Below are 16,535 nucleotides of genomic sequence, written 5' to 3'. Positions count from 1 at the left end.
CGCGGTCGGCCGGGTGCGACCAATCAGCGATATTGGTGCGCAATTTAAACCCTGCTTCGCGGATTGTTCGCGCCCGAAACTACATAAATATACTAGAATACCCGATGCGTTAGAATCAGGCCACCATCTAGTAGTTGAATAAATCTCTAACTGCTCATTGGTGTAGATTTCATTTTCTCACATTAGGACTGTCTAAACATGCACCAAATTTAGTAAGTGGCTTATGCTTTTACTAAATTTGGAGCAAATTGCTACATAGGATCTTTTTATCTTAATTGATTTATACATTTATAAAACATGAGTGTTAAGTCGTCTTTAAGGTATCAGTTTTATCAGTTTTGCCTGAATGTGCCCCTTTTATATTCAGACATGATCATGTATACTATTTTTAATAATAGTCTTAAAAGTTTCTTAAAAAGTAAAATATATTTATATTTATTTAAGCTTTATGTACTATCCTAATAATATAGCATAAAAACAGTCCAACTCCTTCAAACTGGTTATCTAAAGATTAAAATTTAAAGGGGTATTCCCATCTCCAAGATCCTATCCCAATATGTAATAAGTGTAATAATAATAATAATAATAATAATAATAATATTAGCAAATATCTCCAATTAGAAATGTAGTATAGTTTTTCTGATTCACTTTGTCTCTTTCCTCATGTGCAGGCATTGCAGGACCTTACGTATCCATGGTTATGACCACTAGCATCTAGCTGTCACTATATCAGTGGTCGTAACCATGCTAATGTAAGGTCCTGCAATGCCTACAGATGAGGAAAGAGACATAGCGAATCAGAAATACTATACTACATTTCTAATTGAAGGTATTTGCTAATATTATTATTTTTACATTTATTACATATTGAGATAGGATCTTGAAGATGGGAATACCCCTTTAAGTCAACTTGTGACCACTAGTTTAGGTACTTAAGGTGCACTTTCTGAGCGAGACTCAAAATAACAATTTTTTTTAAATTAATTTCAATTGAAATAGGCCCAGATACCCTGATTCCATTGATGTAACACTTATTGTTATTCTTAGTGTAGTTGTGATAAAATCACTGTTATCAGTGTCCCTCATATTCTTAAGCTCTGTACAACCTCACCCACACCACTGAGTGACAGCAGTCTGTGTACACTTTACATGGGCAGAAAGCTGCCAATCAGTAGTGTGGGCAGGGTTATACAAAGCTCAGCATTCAGATAACTGGTAGATCTGCAGCAGAAAAAACAGTGATTTTATCAAAATGCAGTATGCAGGTCACTAAGGTTGTTACCTTCACCAGGGGTTTGTCACCCGACAAAGGTAACAACCAAAACACATGTGAGGGTGGGGGCCACTCTCATTCAGGAGGTCCTGTTCAGGTATATTACCATCTGTTTTACTTTGGACTCAGTTATTGTTACATCTATTTATATCAATTAATCATACATACCACAAGGTACTGAGTTGTGGTCCTATATACAGTACAGACCAAAAGTTTGGATACACCTTCTCATTTAAAGATTTTTCTGTATTTTCATGACTATGAAAATTGTACATTCACACTGAAGGGATCAAAACTATGAATTAACACATGTGGAATTATATACTTAACAAAAAAGCGTGAAACAACTGAAAATATGTCTTATATTCTAGGTTCTTCTAAGTAGCCACCTTTTGCTTTGATGACTGCTTTGCACGCTCTTGGCATTCTCTTGATGAGCTTCAAGTGGTAGTCACCGGAAATGGTTTTCACTTCACAGGTGTGCCCTGTCAGGTTTAATAAGTGGGATTTCTTGCCTTATAAATGGGGTTGGGACCATCAGTTGTGTTGTGCAGAAGTCTGGTGGATACACAGCTGATAGTCCTACTGAATAGACTGTTAGAATTTGTATTATGGCAAGTAAAAAGCAGCTAAGTAAAGAAAAACGAGTGGCCATCATTACTTTAAGAAATGAAGGTCAGTCAGTCCGAAAAATTGGGAAACTTTGAAAGTGTCCCCAAGTACAGTTGCAAAAAACATCAAGCGATACAAAGAAACTGGCTCACATGAGGACCGCCCCAGGAAACGAAGACCAAGAGTCACCTCTGCTTCTGAGGATAAGTTTATCCGAGTCACCAGCCTCAGAAATCGCAGGTTAACAGCAGCTCAGATTAGAGACCAGACCTATGCCACACAGAGTTCTAGCAGCAGACACATCTCTACAACAACTGTTAAGAGGAGACTTTGTGCAGCAGGCCTTCATGGTAAAATATCTGCTAGGAAACCACTGCTAAGGACAGGCAACAAGCAGAAGAGACTCTTTTGGGCTAAAGAACACAAGGAATGGATATTAGACCAGTGGAAATCTGTGCTTTGGTCTGATGAGTCCAAATTTGAGATCTTTGGTTCCAACCACCATGTCTTGGAGAGACGCAGAAAAGGTGAACGGATGGACTCTACATGCCTGGTTCCCACCATGAAGCATGGAGGAGGAGGTGTGATGGTGTGGGGGTGCTTTGCTGGTGACTCTGTTGGGGACTTATTCAAAATTGAAGGCATACTGAACCAGCATGGCTACCACAGCATCTTGCAGCGGCATGCTATTCCATCCGGTTTGCTTTTAGTTGGACCATCATTTATTTTTCAACAGGACAATGACCTCAAACACACCTCCAGGCTGTGTAAGGGCTATTTGACCAAGAAGGAGAGTGATGGGGTGCTACGCCAGATGACCTGGCCTCCACAGTCACCAGATCTGAACCATATTGAGATGGTTTGGGGTGAGCTGGACCGCAGAGTGAAGGCAAAAGGGCCAACAAGTGCTAAGCATCTCTGGGAACTCCTTCAAGATTGTTGGAAGACCATTTCCAGTGACTACCTCTTGAAGCTCATCAAGAGAATGCCAAGAGTGTGCAAAGCAGTCATCACAGCAAAAGGTGGCTACTTTGAAGAACCTAGAATATAAGACATATTTTCAGTTGTTTCACACTTTTTTGTTAAGTATATAATTCCACATGTGTTAATTCATAGTTTTGATGCCTTCAGTGTGAATGTACAATTTTCATAGTCCTGAAAATACAGAAAAATCTTTAAATGAGAAGCTGTGTCCAAACTTTTGGTCTGTACTGTATATATTACCATGTTTATGGAATTTCATCCCAGTATATGATTTGATGGTCACTGCTATTTTATATACAAAACAGGCCGTTCCTTTGTATATATTTTATCTACCATGTTTTTATGACAGGTCACCATTTTTTAGTGTGGGCGCATATCTCTCTTTTTCTGCATCACCGTTGTACACCAATTCTTGATTCTAATAAAGTATTTTGTATTTTCACCATATATGGTTCACGTATTTATTTGACCTTATATCAGGTTTTTCTTCTTTTGGCTTGTCTAGTTCAATCATGGATTGGTTTATCCACGAGTATGGTCCAGCAGACATATGGGTATGGGATACATGCAGCAACCAACTAATTTTGAATATAAGTAAAGATATTTAAATACAGGTGCATCTCACAAAATTAGAACATCATCAAAAAGTTAATTTATTTCAGTTCTTCAATACAAAAAGTGAAACTCATATTATATAGAGTCATTGCAACAGAGTGATCTATTTCATGTGTTTATTTCTGTTAATGTTGATGATTATGTCTTACAGCCAATGAAAACACAAAAGTCATTATCTCAGTAAATTAAAATAATTAACAAAAAACACCTGCAAAGGCTTCCTAAGCATTTAAAAAGGTCCCTTAGTCTCTTTCAATAGGCTCCACAATCATGGGGAAGACTGCTGAATTGACAGATGTCCAGAAGGCAGTCATTGGCACACTCCACAAGGTCCCAGAGTTCCAATTTACATTTGGAAATCAAGTTCCCAGAGTCTGGAGGAACAGTGAAGAGGCACATAACCCAAGCTGCTTGAGGTCTAGTGGGAAGTTTCAACAATCAGTGATGATTTGGGGAGCCATGTCATCTGCTGGTGTAGGTCCACTGTGTTTTATCAAGACCAAAGTCAGCGCAGCCTTCTACCAGGAAATTTTACAGCACTTCATGCTTCCCTCTGCCAACAAGCTTTTTGGATATGGAAATTTCACTCTCCAGCAGGACTCGGCACCTGTCCACACTGCCAAAAGTACCAATATCTGGTTTAAAAACAACAGTATCACTGTGCTTGATTGGTCAACAAACTTGCCTGACCTTAACCCCATAGAGAATCTATGGGATATTGTCAAGAGGAAGATGAGAGACACCAGACCCAACAATGCAGACGAGCTGAAGGCTGCAATCAAAACAACCTGGGCTTTCATAACACCTCAGCAGTGCCACAGGCTGATCGCCTCCATGCCACGCCGCATTGATGGAGTAATTGATGCAAAAGGAGCCCGACCAAGTATTGAGTGCATTTACTGAACATACATTTCAGTAGGCCAACATTTCGGATTTTAAAAGCATTTTTCAAGCTGTTGCTATAAAGTATTCTAATTTACTGAGATAATGAACTTTGTGTTTTCATTGGCTGTAAGCCATAATCATCAACATTAACAGAAATAAACACTTGAAATAGATAACTCTCTTTGTAATGACTCTATATAATATGAGTTTCACTTTTTGTATTGAAGAACTGAAATAAATTAACTTTTTGATGATATTCTAATTTTGTGAGATGCACCTGTACATATATAAACTCTATCCATACACACAGTCACAGATATTCTGCCTATTCTTTTGTCTACTGAATGTATCCAAAATTAGCTATGCCCAATATTGTATTTTTCCTGAGTGTATTGGTATTAGAGGGTTCAGCAGAAGGAGCATGCCTTCATACTAATGACCTGCCAGCTCATGACATCACTTCAAGCAGTGTTAAGTGTCCTGGTGTCTGGTTCTGGTAATTATGTGAATGATTATTTGATCACCAGGATAAAAGCAGAATGTAGGTTTAAGTGTCTTTGAAGGTTTCCATAACACAAACTCTGGTCTATGTATCATAATGTGGAAGAAATGAAAAGCAAAGAAATTAACTTGACATTCAAAAAGCTGGCATCACTGAAGTAATGGATCTAAAATATATTTTCAATATCGGTTGAGTCTTAAGAAAAGTTTAGATGAGCGCTCGACTTAGCGGACAAGTCAGTTCAGCAAATTGTGGCCATGACTGGCTCGTGACTAGGTTTGTCCACATAGTGGATGGATGCAGGAGCTGCCTATTACTTTCATCCACTATTCTAGGTTGTAAATTGGACGAGGCTAGTGCATGCTGTGATTATTTTTCACATGAACCTGTGGTTCGTGTGGAAAATAGCCCATGTACACTAGCATATAGGCAAACATTGGTCCTTGTGCAGTCCATTTCTCACAGATGAACATACCCTTAAAAGAGCACTCCAGCAGTTGTTTTTTTACTGCTCTATCCATTAGCCATCAATATTGTGTTACAATGTGTGCATTAAAATACTTACCCATTGCTGTCTTCTGTCGTTTCCAGCGCTGCTACAGTGCTTTTCTGCATCATGTTACCACAGTTCTCACTTGCTGCCTCACACTGAAGACTGGTAATTCCCTTCCTAATGTAATCCTATGAGAGCCTTGTTATTAGTCTCATAGACTTACAATGAGAAAGTGACTTTTGGTCCACATGGAAAGTGCTGCGGTCACATGATCCAGTGTAATGTTGGTGGGTGTGGACCCACTGCACCACGGGCCTGGCTAACCCTGGAGGGGTGTGACTAAGCATTTACCAGGTAGAGCCTCAGATGGTGAGGATAGGCTGGGCCACTGTTAGAATCCAAGTAGCACTCCAGAGCTGTCCCCGGGACTGCAGCAGCTGACCGGAGGGCCAGAGACACTGGTACGGGGTATAGGTGGGTGAGACAAAAGCAAGGTCAGACGGTCCGAGGTCAGAGCAGGCAGCACAAGTTCAGAATTCGTAGCCGAGGTCAGGACCAGAGAGTTCAGGAAAAACGAGAAGGCAAGCTGGGTCGATAACAGGTGGGACTAAACAGGAATACGCATACAGGAACTAGAGACTGAGCTACTAAGAACCTAAATTCAGGCAAGAAATGGAGGATGAAGTCACATGACATATCACCTGCTGGCAGGTGATAGGCCGGAGAAGCAAATCTTTGCATGACAGGGTGGATACAAATTCCTGCAGAGTTTGGACATGCCCCCCTATAGCTCACAACCAGCCAAGCTGGAAGATAGCGCAAAGCAGCTCAGGTACTAGGTGGAGCTGAACGAAACAAGTGGTGAGTGGGGCGGTGCTTAGTAGGTGTGCGAGTGACTGGCATAACATCCAGGAGAGGACCAAAGAAGTGCTGGATGTTGCAGAAGACAGTAATAGGCAAGTATTTTAATGCACACACTGGAAACATTAATAATGTCTAAAGAAGGGTGCAATAAAAAAACTTCTAAAGTGCTCCTTTGAAGCAAGGAGAACCTATTCACAATATACTATTTTTTTCTTAAATAATATCCAGAGCTGTGTTTTTAGAGCCTATTATTAGCATGAAATGTGACCCACCTTTTTTCAAACAATCCAGACTTGGCAGAAAAAAAAAAACACTCAGCATTCCCAGCTTTTTCTCTAGAAGCTGGGCAGCCTAAACACACACAAAACAGTTTATGTGCAGAACAATGCAAAGGTAACATGTTTTCTGTAAAAACCATGGCACAAATCATTTGTCTTTCAGGGTTTTACTTTTAACTGCTTTGATTTTCTACTTTTCATTTGGGTCAACCTTGATAATTGTTCAGTTCCCTATTGAATCCAAAACAAAATTCTGCCTCAGTCTCCTAATGTTCTCTTCTCATTGCTTTTCACCAGTTAGGGTTCAGGACACAGATTCAGACCAACTTAATATTTTCCCAATTTCTGATATAATTGTTTTTTTTTCTGATTTCTTAGGATAGCCCAATTGTCTAAATATTATCCAATATTGTAATTTTATCCTTACATAGATTACTATTAGATCTAGCAGGTTATGCTAACAGTTATATAATTATTGGCTTAATGTTTTTCTTTTCGGGCCTCATGATGCAGAAGATAGCGATGCCTGTGTATCATCACTGGTCATATTCCATGCCAAATATTATGAGAATCACCTTGTTATATGTAATAATTTCTCTCCTGAACACTGTGGTCTAAGAGGTCATGTTTCTCCTTGTGGAGAGTGACAAGCCAAGCCTGGCATGTCAGAGTGAGGAGACTTATCAGCCATGCATGCTCCTGGACATTGAAACATTTGTTGACAAACCAGAAATTGGTGCAACTGCAGAAAAGCATGGGTAGCATATAAAACATATCTGTCAAAACTACTTCTAGAGCTGCAGCCCACCGATCAGGCCTGCCTCATAGATGGAGAAGCACCAATCTAATGCATATGGCAACAGTAAAATATTAAAAATGGCCATCAGACATGTAACTGACTGGTTGTCCATCTTTTGACGTTATAAACATTTCATAAAAAATTAAGAAATGTAGTAAAAAGAATAGCTATAACCCTATCACAACTACTGATTGTTGCATATACTCCAGGTTACAATATGTCAGATATTAATTAACAGATTTTCATGTACTTATTTCCACAAATAAATTTGAACAATTGGTGGATGAGAAAGGGAGATGACAACCAAACTGTCCTCTTTAGATAACATTTATCTCATGTATATTCCAAGGTTTAGGGTTGAGGTTCATTTGGGATTAGTGTCAAAATTAGAGAAATATTTCCACTGTAATTATCACTTAATTATACACATGCAGTAAGAGATCAGAATCTAAATAAAAACATACAGTATTTCCTTAGTAATGCTATTATCAAAAGGGGGAAAACCACATCTGTCAAATTTAATTTACCGAGAAGCGAAACAATACATTTTTCAGTATGTGAACATTTTTTAATTTCCCAAAATCATCAAGATAAGGCAAATAATTACTAATAACCCAATATTTTGGCTTGTGGTATAAAATATGATAATCCAGCACCTCAGAGATCCTTTTAATGCCTAATTAAATGAGTAGCTAGATCTACGCGTTTCAAGTGAACAAAACACCAAATCCAAGTCCTTTATGTCTTCCTTTACATGTCACAAAATCCAGATTAACTATAGTATTATCAGCAAACTTTACAGACTCCTTAAGCCCTAATAACAGTGCTCATCACAACTGTCACACTTCAAAGAGTATATACCCCACAGGCGCACATTAGATGTCAGTCACTAGAAAACGAGCCGGCATCAAATAATGGGCAGACAGGTAGTGTCTGAACTTCCAGGCAGGGGTAATACTTTTATCATAGACTCCATTATTAATAAATAGAATATTACAATCTTTTTTATATATCCAGCAGTTAAGACACTATGTGTAGAAGTTCTGCAAAAAGAAATGCGTTCACGTAGAAAATAGGCGTGCAGAAGAAAACTAATACCATGTAACGTAATATTAGTTTTGCATTGTATGTCAAAGTATTTTATTGAGGCATTTTGATTTACTACTAGCCACAGATCTTATCTTTCACAGCTAGCCACACTGACTCCTGGTATTTATAGAACTTTCTTAACCCTTTTTTAGAACTGTAAATGTAGAAGTAGGTTGTCTTCCCTACTCCTGAAAGCCTGGAAAATGTTTCCGTACTTAAAATAAAGGAAACCTAGCACGATGCAAATTCTACTTTCTAACACTAAAGGATGTTATACTATTATAATTCAATATTAAATATGGTTCTTTGTATTACATTAAGCATATCGTAATACTTTCTTCATTTAGTTTCAACAATGATGTCGTTGAATCAGAGGTCTGCAAATTATTTTATTTGTACTTAATTTACTACATCGATCATTAAGGACTAATCACACAAATTACACCTCAATAATTTGTAAAGAATCCAGTCTTACATTTAGGTATTTGGTCCTTAGGAAAAAAAAAAACATAGTCCAAATTAAAAGGAAAATCAAAGAATGGAATATCTGAAAATACAGTGTAAATTATGTATTATGCAGAAGATGAAATATAATGTAGACTGTTGCTATCCTCACTCACTTTGTATCTGGATACACATAATGATCTCCACTTAGTGAGATGCTGTAAACTGATAAGACTGGCTCACTACAGGTAACTACTAGAGCACAAACCATAGAAAACAAGCATGTAACAGAATCTAACTGCTCGCCGCTCATCAGACACGAGAAACCAGACCAAAGCATTACTGGCTGTCATAACGTAAAATGTTTTTCTACAAGCTTTACTCCGTGGTATGCTGTTTTGCATCCTTACAAGCTGCGGTATTGACTTCTATGCAGAGTGGGGAAGCTTTAAACATACATCGAGGATATTATAAATGAAATATAGCTCAGATCCAAAAGACAAAGATATAAAACTACATGAACTATTGCTTAAAATTACTTGATTTGCATCATAATTCTGAACTTGTATGCTCCAGCACAGTAAAAGTATATAAAATAAGTTGCATCTTGTATTCCAAATTACACAAGAAAATACCACTATGAAGCAAATAGATTATGGTTTTTGATGTAAAAACTTTTATGCCCAAAAATGACAAAAGTATTCTAGGAGTGATATCTTTATTGGCTAACCAGAAAAATGATATTTGCAGCTTTCTGAGCACAGAGGCTCCTTCATCAGGCGGGATTACATATTAATGACTGAGACAAGAGCAGAATATTATAAAAACTGCAACATCACCATGAGTACAACTAGAAGTGTTATATTAACATTGACTTAAAAGTTGCAGGAGCGAGTTTCTTAGATGTAACAGACCTTAATTTGTCCTTAGTAGCCTAGAATAGATGTATCTGCCTTTTGCCAAAACTTTTTCTAAATCACAATGCACTGAAAACCTGTTTGCTCTAATAATTAAGGATATCGCTCTGCTACATTTTTATACCGCCTCTAAAAAGTAGAATCAATTAATGTAGAATCTATCATAAAGGCCAGGTTATATCATCATACATAAGCAGCAGTGAAGCAATAACACATTATTAAATGTGCGATGATAAACTCACCGTTTAAAATTTCAAAAGATTGAAAAGAAACCAAAAACTTGTCATCAGGAAACGATTATATCCAGTAGTCCATTGACGAAGAACACAATCCCAGTAAACGGCGGGAGTAATGGAGCAGGTAGTGAATTTCTGTATTATAGGATCCTGTGTTGGCTGTCAGTATTATCTGGAATTGAGCAGCACTGAAACATGTCCTCCCTTGAGCTGTCACTCTGCTGCCAGCTCCCTGCAGTTCTTTAAGTTAACTAAAGAGGTGATCAGGATAGTAAACAAGTCCTGTGCAAGCCAATGGCTTTCCACACCCTTCTGTTTATAGTAGGATGACTTGTGCGCAGAGGTCACTGCCACCAGCAGCTCCTGCCTTGCTCTGGGTATCTAGTGTGCTGCATATACCCTAAGGCTCTTTTTATCAAGCCACCTTCCCGAGACTCTGCTCACCGGCTGTCACAGTGACGCATCTGTTCCTTATTGTTCAAGATTACTCGAAAATGGGAATGAGCTCTATGAGTAAGTGTTGTCACTGTACATGTAGTAAGTACAAGAAACTGTTACATAGGTCTGCTCCTGTTTTTGGAATTTTGTATGTTTACTGTGTTAAATTGTTACACATTATTGAAATACTTATATGCTACAAATATGAAAATTGGGTAATCAATAATGGTCACAAAAGTAGTAGTAGAATTTGTCCAAAAATAATTTCTTCTTTCAGAAATAGCATATTGAACACTAAACAAATTTCAGCCTGTATTGGATCCTACAAGAACATAATGAAAACTTAAGGTTATGTTCACACGCAGAGGTTTTGCTGTGCTTTTCTTTCTGCAGAAAAGAAGCTGTTTACAGTACCAGCAAAAGCAATGAGATTTTCAGAAATCCCATGTGCACGTTTTTTTTTATTCCTGACTGAATTGGAGCGCTGCAACATTTCTATTCTTTCAGCATTTTTGCCGCATTCTTCACCCATAGGAAACAATGAGAAAGTGGAAAAATACTGCATTTTTTGCTGCGTTTTTGGTAAATAAAACTAACGTTATAAACATGTGCTGTACACAACACACATAAAAAAAACTGTCAAAATGCAACATAATCAATAAAAAAATGTAAAAACACAAATGCAACAAAATAAACAGCAGACAATGCATTTTGAATGCAGATTCTTTACTGCCAAGAAAGCAGGTTTTGGTTGCAGAAAATAATGCTTCAAAAACGCAACATGTGAATATAGCCTTTAGGTGATAAAAATATTACTAAATGAAGTTCTACAAAAGTTGATGACAACACTAAGATAGAACAAAATATGCATGATGTTCATATTACAATAGTTAAAAAATAAAGAATATAAAATCACATGTAAAATCAAGCTGTGTGTATTAATATTTATTATTGTAGCGCCATTTATTCCATGGTGCTTTACATGTGTATGTAATTCTTTACACATTTGTACAAGTCTTCTGCAATTATTCTAGCTATCACTATCTCTGATCAGAACATTACAATCTATCCTTCATTAAAATTTCACCAATCATATGAAATATGCTTGTCTGCTACTAGAAACCAGATAGCTATTATAGCTTTAGGTTTTGCTGCAGGAAGAAGAGGAGACTGGGGACTCAAGAGATGTCAAAGAGCAAAGGAGGCCCAGTGCCGATTCAGAAGCCACCCAGGAAGCCTTCTTAACCCATTGACTCCCTGAAACATTGCAATGGACTTCTCAGCCTTTATCAGGATTATTTCTTTTCTAGCATTCCCATAAAATTTAAATGTACATTTTCACCCATGTGTGTGCCCTGAACGGCATGCACCATTATATCGATGACTTTGTGGCAGTATGCAGCTACAATAAGTGTTGGTTACGGGTAGCATGACTCACCGTGACAGGTGCATAAAGCTCCAGGCTAGAAAATGTTACACCTTTATATAATGTGACCTACTAATAAAGGACAGTCATATTGTAGGGTTAAATAAAGGAGGCTTTCAGGATAGTTCTCAATCAATTTGGCAGCAAAGACAAGATCCATTTTCATACTCATCATGATGGGAACTACAATGGAGCTGTAATTCTATCAGCAGAACACATGACTAACTTCACTTGTCAGCAACTGGATAACATACATTTCATTTTCAGTCTTTGTTGCCGTTATGGTAATTATCGACCTGTTTTTTTTTAAGAATGCAACTTCATAAATATATTATATATCATCCATATAAGCATAAAATAAGGTTGCTTTTTTACTATAAAAAAATGTCATAAAAATCTGCTTCAACCTTATTTTGTGCTGGTCTTTCTAAATCTGCCCTGGCATGTGGTAGCATTTCTACGAAGCTTCATCTACCCCACGAGTATGTGTCTAGTATCTTGTTAGCACCAGACCTGTCACAACATGACAAATGGAAACCCAATAGTCAGCCCCGACTGGTTGAGCAGATGCCTAAAAGTGTCCTTTAATACCATGATCGCGAAAAAACATACACGATAGAAATTCTTAAATTATCACAAAGTAATGCAGTATATATGCAAGTCAACTGTATGCAAAAAAATAAAAAGAAGGATGGGCTTTAAAAAATATCTCCAAAAGTCTGATGCTGAAAGTTTCTGGACATGGTTTATAAACAGCTGTCTTATTACGCGGCATGGAATCAGCTCTTCATCAATATTAGGTGTTAGACAGCATAATAATTGAAATGTTATCCTTTTTTTTTTTATTTTGCGGCAATACTACACATATATGCTCTAAATCGGTAATCCCCCCTGCATAATCACATCATTTATAGCACAAGGCACCTCATTTAGAGACAGAGCAACATATAGGGCCCCTCTTAGGATCTGTGTCCTAGTACAACTACAACCACGGCACATCAATATTATTCAAATTCAAAAAGAAAACATAATAAATTCTTCATGTATGTGTTTGTATTAAATCATACATACATTAAAATATATATATATATATTTTGAGAGAGGGAGAGAGAATGAATGCACTAGTCATGTTACAACTATATACTTTAGCAATAAGATCTATGGAGTGAGTTGTAACATGGAAATATTCTCAATTTCTGTTATAATACATTGGATCTTAAGTTTATTCTCTCCAAAAAAAACACTTCTAGAAGAATAAGTTGTCACTGTACCAGCTCCTGTGAATGACAGTTTTTAGCAAATTGCCTCGCAATCGACACCCTCAGAGGTTTCACAGACACACAATGCCGCCAAGCCTTCCATGCCAGATCAGTCTATTGCAGCATGAAACATGAACTGCTGATTTAGGTCTCAAGGTGGCGCTCTTTACCTAGATGAGTCCAGACAACTTCACAAGCCCAGAAATAGTCTGAGTGAAAGTTACACCTGCAACACATTTTCGGCGGCACCAGTTTTTGTCACCACTACAATGTTGAAATGACAGATCGGCGTCTGACTTGGGTTAAAACTCATAAAACATGATTGATGAACTCTGTGAGTAAGCTATGGCAGTTCAGATTAAAAAGTGAGTGCCATCCTCTGACAAGACTACTATCCCACAGCTTTATTCTTAGCCCCATCTCTTAGAACTGTGGGAGTCATTAATAAAATATTTATGTTCTGGCATCCTATTCTTGGGGGCTTTAAAATCTTTAATGACAGCTAGTGTAGATTAATAGTAGGGTTAAAATTAGATGCAATATATGTAAAGAGATACTGTGCATAACAGGCTAACATTATCTGCAAATTGGATTCCTATTGTCCTTCACTGTACAAACGTTGAAGATGCATCATTTGTTCAGTCTGTAGGGAGAAGGATATAGCGATACAGCAAGAGACTTCCAAGAAAAAAGCACATTATACTGTATATAATGCAAGCACTAGCTAAATGTCAGTAAATTAAATCTATAATCATCAGTAAACATGTAATGGAGAAGTATAACTATATCAATGTTGTCAGTCACAACTGCGGACAGGTCTGGAAGAGAGTAGTGTAAAATATAGGAGCAAAAGTTTCCTTTTTTGCCCTTGTATTATGCAAATAACCTCTTTAGAAGGCAGAGGACGTGATCTCTTGTGCCACCTAATGGATTTAGCAATCCTAAAAGTCAATTTTGACCCTATAATGAGCCTATGACTTAGGACAAAAGCCAAACCAAAAACTTAATTTGCAGACACATGTTTTGGGATGTTTGCCCCTCCTCAGTGCAAAGCAGGAAGATTTGGTTGGGTGAGAGGCTTCTGACTGAGGGTTTGCACAATGAAGATGCTCTCTATAGCCCTAACTAATTGCATGATATCACACATTTCCTTTGTAAAATATATACAGTATGGTGTATAAAACTTTGTATATTATTAAAAACACACTGGAGGAAGAAGCAGGAATAGTAAACCATAATTAGATGTGTACAAAGGGCATAAATGGCATGTGATAAGTATCCAGTTCACAAAATGTAAAGTACTACCCTATAACAACAAAAAAACACTACAACGTATGACGTATTTGATCTGTGTATCCTGTAGGTTTACTACCTTTTTAATGCATTTTGACAACAAACTGCCGACTACAAGGAAAGAATAAATAATGATGGAGACATGAATATGACATATAGTAAGCTATGTCTGAAACTCGTTTTCTATTCCTATGAGCACCCTCCTTTAAAAAGACACTTGTTCATTAAGTTCAACTTGTCCTACAGTGTTGATCCAGAGAAAATCATACACAGTGAGACAGATATCATTTATCAGGAGGAGCAAAAATTCCTTCCTGACTGCAAATATTTCAGAATAAATGCCTTGTTCAACGATCTATCTCCAGCGTCTAAATATGCATACTTTATGTTTGACTTTTCTTACAAAAAACTGCCTGCAACAAGTATTTTCATGAAAATGTGCCCCATTTTATCCTTTGTAATGTGCATTAAATTTCTGTTTGCCGTCAGCAAAATGCTATATAGTAGTATCCTAAAATGTCATTGTGCAATGGTTTTTGAAGTTCACAGAATGATGCAGAAGCCACACAAGAACTAGTTTTAAAAGACATAGAAATATTATATATATAGTGCTCAGCATAAGTACACCCCCTTTGAAAAGTAAGGTTTTAATCAGTATCTCATTGAACATTAGAACAATTTCCAAAATTTTGACAAGACTGAGTTTTATAGATCATTTTTGAACCCATAAAATGAAAGGTTAATAATATAACTTTCATTTCAAAATCTTTAGTTTTTCTCAAATTAGTTGATGCAAAAGGGGATGCATCCTACATAAAAAAATGACTTCATCTAGTTTTTTGTATGATCTCCATGATTTTTAGGGATAGCACCAAGTCTTCAAGGTATGGAATGAACATCTTTTTCTATTCTTCAAAAATTGCCTCTCTAAGATCTTGGATGGAGAGTGATGCTCAACTTGCCTCTTCAGAATTTCCCAAAGGTGTTTTGGTGAGGTTCAGATTAGGAGACATACTTGACCACTAAATCAATTTCACCCTGTTCTTCAGAAATACAAATGATGTGTGTTTTGGATCATGGTCATGTTGGAAAAGTGCATGTCTAACCAGAGCACAGAGTGATGGTAGAATCTCCTCTTTCCATATAGAGCAGTACATCTGTGAATTCATGATACCATCAATGAAATGTAGCTCCCTGATACCAGTAGCACTCATGCAGCCCCACATAAGGACACCGGCACCACCATGTTTAACTGTAGGCACCATGCATTTTTCTAAATGCATTTTGTCTAAAGTGAAACATGGTGCTTACGATAAGACATACAAATAAATCATAAACCATCATGAAGGTATTCTTCATGTATTAGTAACAACCAAATTTAGCAAAGAAATAATTTTAATTGAAAAAAAACAATTTTTCATAAATCAATATCCGCCTTCCCAGTAAAGCAATAACACACAATATTTAATGAACTTGCAACTGTGATAGATCCAATCATATGCCTATTAATTGAGAATAGAACTTTTTTTGTGAGTGTACACTTCTTCCCACAATCAACTGATACTGAAAACGACTTCAAAAGAAACAATTGCATTGTATACCCGCTTTTAGCTGGAAGGAGGATGTCACTGGGGATGGGAAAGGAGTGAAATGCAATGACACTAGCCACTGCAGCAGCTCATCTGATAACTATTGACTGAAAGAGAATGGTTCCTATTGTGTTATGAATAAATGCATTGTTCCATGAGAAGCTGAGTAAAACACCTAGAGCCACCCACACTCTGCTAGTCTCATTCTGCATGTAACACAGAGCTAGTGAATGTGGTATAGGAGATGGAAAATGAGCATTCTCTAACCAGCAAAAAATCTAGCAATCTACATCTTTAATGCACTACATGTCGGTATCAACCAGTAAATGCACACATACCACATATATAATTTGGCTGTGAGAATGCCTTGAGATTGGTGATACAGTAAATGTTTTTTGTGGGAAAATGTCACAAAGTGAATCCTAGACAGAGAGAAATAAAACACTCAGGGTTTTTATACACTAGAAGCCTGGAATACAAGGATAAATGATACTGTAGTAGAGTTATTGAAAGTTGCAAACCATTCTGAAAAGAGAGGT

General features: G+C 37.2%; 1 protein-coding gene across 10 annotated transcripts in view; it reads right to left on the bottom strand.

The window, feature by feature from the left end:
- EYA4 (EYA transcriptional coactivator and phosphatase 4) overlaps nucleotides 1-16,535 on the bottom strand; it is a 563,063-nt gene that overhangs the window by 247,155 nt on the left and 299,373 nt on the right. Inside the window, exon 1 of one of the 10 annotated variants that reach the window (XM_073671273.1) lies at nucleotides 9,998-10,405. The exons of the other annotated variants lie outside the window; for them this stretch is intronic. The gene's annotated coding sequence lies outside the window, so the exon portion shown is untranslated. Of the gene's footprint in view, nucleotides 1-9,997; nucleotides 10,406-16,535 lie in introns of those variants that run through there. 10 annotated transcript variants of the gene reach the window in all.

The sequence above is a fragment of the Phyllobates terribilis genome, unplaced genomic scaffold (assembly GCF_046119375.1).
Source record: "Phyllobates terribilis strain yellow unplaced genomic scaffold, ASM4611937v1 Scaffold_3__8_contigs__length_932513732, whole genome shotgun sequence".
NCBI lineage: Eukaryota > Metazoa > Chordata > Amphibia > Anura > Dendrobatidae > Phyllobates > Phyllobates terribilis.
This window is presented reverse-complemented; position numbering and strand designations above follow the sequence as displayed.